At 34.8% G+C, this 5,750-nt stretch overlaps 1 non-coding gene and 1 pseudogene across 1 annotated transcript; one reads left to right on the top strand and one right to left on the bottom strand.

The window, feature by feature from the left end:
- Positions 1 to 3,263: 3,263 nt before the first annotated feature.
- LOC122490638 lies at positions 3,264 to 3,370 on the bottom strand. Its single transcript, XR_006299183.1, has one exon. It is a non-coding gene; the product is annotated as a U6 spliceosomal RNA (small nuclear RNA).
- A 661-nt stretch (positions 3,371 to 4,031) lies between these two features.
- Positions 4,032 to 4,824, top strand: LOC122488983 (annotated as a pseudogene).
- Positions 4,825 to 5,750: the final 926 nt, after the last annotated feature.

The raw sequence follows: 5,750 nt of genomic DNA, 5'->3' as shown, positions 1-5,750 counted from the left end.
AATATTAGATATTTTGCAGGAACAAACCATTTTCCCAGAGTAGAAGATATTTCAAAGGCTGTAACTAAATGTCTAAGAGGAGTAGGGAAGAAGAAACACTCTATAAAGGAAAAGAGATGTGGTGAAGAAAGAAAAGTGGGGAGAAAGCAGATTAAACTGTCTGTTTCATAATTTAGCCCATAATTTTGGTTTGATGTAGCAGCTATAAGAATTCATCATGCAGACATCCTATTAGTGAAATTGATCCATAGCGCCAGCTGCTATTCTATGAAATCCTTCTGAGTCCTTGCCCCAAGTCTGTACTCCCACAGGCAGCTATCTCCCATTGACCATGTGCAGCAGGGCTACTCAGGCAGATGAGTTCCTGGATCCTGGGAGATAATAAGACTCCTTTATTGTCCCACTTGGGCTCAAGGCCTTGATGAACCTTCCTCAGGCACAGCAATCTAGGATGCTTCTGCTGACCTTTCTTCTCTCTTTCACCTAAAGTCAGTTTTGCCTCATATTTTTTTAATAGTTATTCTTTTTTATTATTATTTTTATTCTTTATTTATTTTTGAGAGAGAGACAGCAAGACAGAGTGTGAGTGGGGGAGGGGGCAGAGAGAGAGGGAGGCACAGAATCTGAAGTGGGATCCAAGCTCTGAGCTGTCAGCACAGAGCCCGACACGGGGCTCTAACTCAAAAGCGCAAGATCATGACCTGAGCCGAAGGCAGACGCTTAACCGACGGAGCCACCCAGGAGCCCCAGGTTTGCCTCATAATTAATGAGTCTCTCAGCCTCTTAGGACACCTTCTTTTATTTCTTTTCATAGCCATCTCCCCTAACAAAATTTTTGAATATTAAATTCCATCTTGCTTTCTGTCAGAAAAAAGTGCGCAGTGACCTGGAAGCCTGAAAGGATTTCTGTGTTTCCTATAAGTTCTATTTTACCTCATATATACATCCTCCAGAGGTTCTCTCCATTTTTCTCCAGAAAAACTTCATGGGCTTTTAAAAATTTCTCTTGGTGAATTTTCCCACTTTGTGAACTACTCACACCTACTTTGAAAAAAAAATTTTTAACCAGAATGAGGCAGTTTTTCCAGAGAGATAGTTTATACTCATCAAATAAATACTCATCAAATGTTGGAAGCCAGGTCTTGGTTTGGAGTTCCTTATTTTTAATATTTTAAAGCTTATAAATCAAGTGAAACACTCTTTCATCCTAGCTTCCACACTTCACACTTAGGAAAATGAGGTTTTTCATGGTGTTCTAAGGTTATAAATAGCATAGTTCTTGTCTATTTAAGGCATATTTGGCAGTATAAGATATCTAGACAATTTGGCATTTAAATTTCAACTATGGTGCATTTAAAATATGCAGGATGACATAAGCCATAAGCTGGGCTTCTAAACCTTGGCTTTTTTATGACTGATATTTAAAATAATGTATCAAGAGGTTAATATCCCATTGAAATTGTCTCTGTGTCTCTTTTACACACAATTGGTTTGACTGTTATGACTGTCAAAATAAATTAGAAAAGAATTGAGCCAATGGTGCCTTTAGACACAGTTTTAAATACCTCTATGATAGATGAAAAATGAAAAGGTTAAACTAGAAAACTACTAAGGTGTCTTCCAGCTTTAATAACATAGGACTCTATAATTCTATGGTTTAATGCAGTCAGATATGTTTAGAGTTCTCCCTCTCTGACCATAAGTTCCTTTTACATTATGTTCCTTTATGTAAGTTTGGAGAATTTCCTTCTCTAAACATTTTCAGTGACCATGACAATTCCAAATCTAATATGTGGGCATTGCTGGGCCTCTTCTGTAACTAGCATCGATCAGATGATCAAGAACCATAGCATTGTCTCTGAGAAGGCACAGATCTCTCTTTCCTCATTCTCCTTTCTGTTACTGCTTTGGGGGAATAATGATGGGGAAATTATTCTAAAAACTTCCAACTTTAGCATTTTAGCATACTCTAAAATCAATCCAACACAACCTTACCAAAGACCATACTTTATACAACCAAAAGACACTTCAGAAGACATTTTCTGAAGTAACATTTTCTGAAGTAAATGTCTTCTAAAGTGTCTAAACCATTCAACAGGGCCAATTAGCCATGCTTAGCCATCAAAATCCCTCAAAGCCACAAATGCACAACTAAATTCAAACCTGAATCTGAATGATGAGAGAGTAAAGAACCATGGTTTGAGTAGGAGAAGCCAGCTCCCTCCCTTTCCAATAAAAAATAAATGAAGCCAATTCAATATTTGCTATTGCTCAAAAAAAAACTATGAATAATATCATTAACTTTCTTGTTGCATTTTATATTTTAGTATCACTTAAATAATATAAAAACATATTTTATATGCATAAGTATATGCACACATGCGTATGTATATGTAAGCTTTGACGTATCTACTCTATAAATGTTGTTATTCCTACCCTATATTTCTCTTAGGTCCTTAAGTCCCATAACCAAAAAATAAATAAAACTTTAAGAAATTGTCTTGCCATGAGATTTTTAGAAACCTAACCCTCACAAATGAAATGGGATTTCTGAAATATCTGTAAATGCAGAAAAGAGATTCTTTTCTTCTTTTCAAAGTCCTCAAATTATCTTCAAAGTTACTGTTTTTTCAACTCTACACACATAGTTGTTTTATAAAAATTAAATTAAAACAAACCACTGCTAACTATCCTCTCAATAAAAAATGCAACTTAAAATTTTATTTGATAGTTAGATGTTAATAGCCCAAATGTTCTATACTATGTAACATTTTTCATGTCAGATTGACAAGCAATGTTAACAGCATCTTGTTGTTCTTGGTCCCACAAGCAATACAGCTGTTCCTTATCTTAATCATATGAGTGTCCAAACTCATCAAGCAAAGGTTTTTATTTGTTTATAAATGTCGTCACCTGTGGACAGTTAGCTTAGTTAATTAGAGCACAGCACTAATGAAACCAAGATTAAGAATCCCTTCTTTTATGATCATTAGCAAGATATCTTCTCTTAGTACTGAGACTTAAGACTTCATCTAAAATTACAGCCACAGTCTCAAACTTATGCAGTGGGGCAAAATAAGGAATAGGTAAACACCTTAACATTTTGAGTATTGCCTTCATTTAAATAAATATTTTAATTTTAACTATGAACTATTTCATACATATGGAATAGTACAGATAATAATACAGTGGACCCTTGAAACTTGTGGGAGTTAAAAGTGCCAACCCTCACACAGTCAGAAACCCATATATGACTTTTTTTTTTTAATATGGAACACTTCAAGAATTTGTGTGTCACCCTTGTGCAGGGGCCGTGCTAATCTTCTCTGCATCATTCTCATTTTAGTATGTGTGCTGCCGAAGCAAGCACTCCATGTGTAACTTTTGATTCCCCAAAAACGTAATGATTTTAGCCTAATCCTGACCAGAAACCTCAGCAATAGTTGACTAACACATATTTTGCATGTTATATGTCTTATACACTGTATTCTTACAATAAAGTAAGCTAAAGAAAAGAAAATGTTATTAGGAAAACCATAAGGAAGAGAAAATACACTTACATTCTGTACTGTGTTTATTGAAATAGTCCGCATAAAGGTGGGCCTGCACAGTTCAAAACTACATTGTTCAAGTCTCAACCATATAACAAAATATGAAGCACCCTTCCCCCAATTTAACAAATGTTGATATTTGGCAATATCTGCCTCAGATATTTATAAAATAAAATGTAGCAGATACAAATAAATAAAGATATGAATAAAGTGTTAGAGATACCATCCCTTACCTCCGTAAGAGAATCACAGAATGCTGACATGAACTCTTCCAGTACATTTTTAAAATTGTTACTATTCTAATACATTCTTCTTAATTTATCCATTTCCTTATTCTTGCACAATTATGATCCTTTCAATTTTTGTTAGTACAACAAGGCTGCAATGATAGTTTTGAGAATGCCTTTTCATTTGAGAGTTCAACCACAATATAGAACTTAAAAGTAGAAATGTAATCTTGTAGTGTGTATACATTCTCAAGTCCATAGACATTGATTATTAAATTACTTTCCAGAGTACATTCACCAGACACAGACACCGCAGTACATTGAGCTCCATAGAGACAGTGACAGGGCAAGTGAGAACCAGACAGGCACTGGCTGACTTAGTGCCTGGCTGAGGAAAATAATTAAACATGGGCAGAGGAGATCCTAAGAAGCCAAGATACAAAATGTCATCATATGCGTTCTGTATGCAAACTTGATGAGAGGAACACGAGAAGAAGCACCCAGATGCTTCAGCCAACTTCTCAGTTTTCTAAGTGCTCAAAGAGATGGAAGACCATGTTCCAAATTTTCCAAAGGAAAATTTGAAGACGTGGCAAAAGCAAACAGGGCCCATTATGGAAGAGAAATGAAAACTCATGTCCCCCCACTAAAGTGGAAACAAAAAAGAAGATCAAGGATCCCGATGCACCCAAGGGGATTCCTTCAATCTTTTTCTTGTTTTGTTTTGAGTATCGCCCAAAACTCAAAGGACAGCATCCTGACCTATCTGTTGGCAACATTGCAAAGAGACTGGGAGAGATATGGAGTAACTCTCCTGCAGATGACAAGTGGCTTTATGAAAAGAAGGCTGCTAAGCTGAAGGAAAAACATGAAAAGGATATTGTTGTATATCAAGCTAAAAAGGAAAGCCTGATGTGGCAAAAAAGGAAGTCGTCAAGGCTGGGAAAAGCAAGAAAAAAATAGAAGAGGAGGAAGACAAGGAGGATGAAGAGTATGAAGAGGAGGAAGAGGATGAAGAAGATGAATATGAAGATTATGATGAATAAATTGGTTCTATTAGTTTTTTTTCCTTGTCTATAAAGCATCTAACCCTCCCCCATATGCAACTCACTCCCCTTAAAGAAAAAAATTGAAATGTAAAAATAAAACAAAACAAAACAAAGCAGAGGCACCAGTGTATCCTAAGACCAGCAGTTTTTGAAAGTTCTTATGTTCTGATATTATTGCAAAACACATCATATGATCAGTTTTTAAGTTTTAGCAATCTACTTGTTAATGAAATGTTGCCCCATTTTGTTTTAAATTTCATTACCCATAACTATCAGTGAGGATTTACAACTGTTTATTTATCGGTCTTAAAATTTTCTTCTATTAATTGACTCTTCATATCTTTTGTCATTCTTTATTGAAATATTTCCCTTTTATTGCTTTTAAAGTTTTATTTAATACATATATTTATTAATACTTTATTGGTTGCTTGGATTACAAATATTTTCACCCAGTATAGGGTTTATCTTTTCATTTTATGGCCATTTATGTACAGATCTTTTTGGTTTTAAATAGCTAAAGTTAATAATCTTTTTAAGCTTTGTGCTTCTCAAGTCTTGTGTAAGAGCTCTTTTCTTAACTTCCAACATCATAGTTGTTTTCATTACTTTTTTATATTTTTCAATTTGTCTTTATGTTATTAATCCATTTAGGATGAATTTTTGTGTATGGTGGGAGGTAGGCTTACAAATTTATTTCTCCTGTATGACTAGTCCATTGCCTCACCATCATCTTATCCTTCACCATTGACCAGAAAGCCACTACTCTCATACGTTAATTTTTCATATACACACATGGCTGTTTCTAGGCTCCCTGTTCTGTTTACACGGATGTATTTGTGTAACCTTCTGCTAATACAACACATTTTAATTACTGTATCTTTATAACAACTCTTTTATTTTATTTTTTTTAATGTTTATTTATT

This window comes from Prionailurus bengalensis, chromosome B2 (assembly GCF_016509475.1).
Source record: "Prionailurus bengalensis isolate Pbe53 chromosome B2, Fcat_Pben_1.1_paternal_pri, whole genome shotgun sequence".
Classification (NCBI taxonomy): Eukaryota; Metazoa; Chordata; class Mammalia; order Carnivora; family Felidae; genus Prionailurus; species Prionailurus bengalensis.
The sequence above is the reverse complement of the archived record's forward strand: the minus strand, read 5'-3'. Positions and strand labels throughout refer to the sequence as shown.